Source organism: Meleagris gallopavo, chromosome 5, assembly GCF_000146605.3.
Source record: "Meleagris gallopavo isolate NT-WF06-2002-E0010 breed Aviagen turkey brand Nicholas breeding stock chromosome 5, Turkey_5.1, whole genome shotgun sequence".
Classification (NCBI taxonomy): domain Eukaryota; kingdom Metazoa; phylum Chordata; class Aves; order Galliformes; family Phasianidae; genus Meleagris; species Meleagris gallopavo.
Genome location: NC_015015.2, coordinates 14,285,766 through 14,286,063, shown reverse-complemented (window position 1 = coordinate 14,286,063; position 298 = coordinate 14,285,766).

The window sequence follows — 298 nt, the reverse complement described above, 5'->3', positions numbered from 1 at the left end:
AGAGTGGGTCGCGCTGTCATGGCGGCAGCTCCGTGTTTAGCTGGGCGTTCCGCGCCCCCTCGTGTGCTTCCTGCTCTGCCGGGTGGAGGTTGCCCGGGTGCTCACCTAGAGAGTTTAGGCCCACCCTTCCCAACAAAAGCCTTTCTAGACCTACTTTTTTGCCACAGTTCGAACTTGGTGCCATTTCCCAGAAGCGGAACTGAAAGATTTCCTCATCTACCCTTTGCTTTCTCTTGTGTAATCTGTGATCTAAACATAATTCAGCACTGAATCGAACAACAGAAATGTTTTTCTTCTG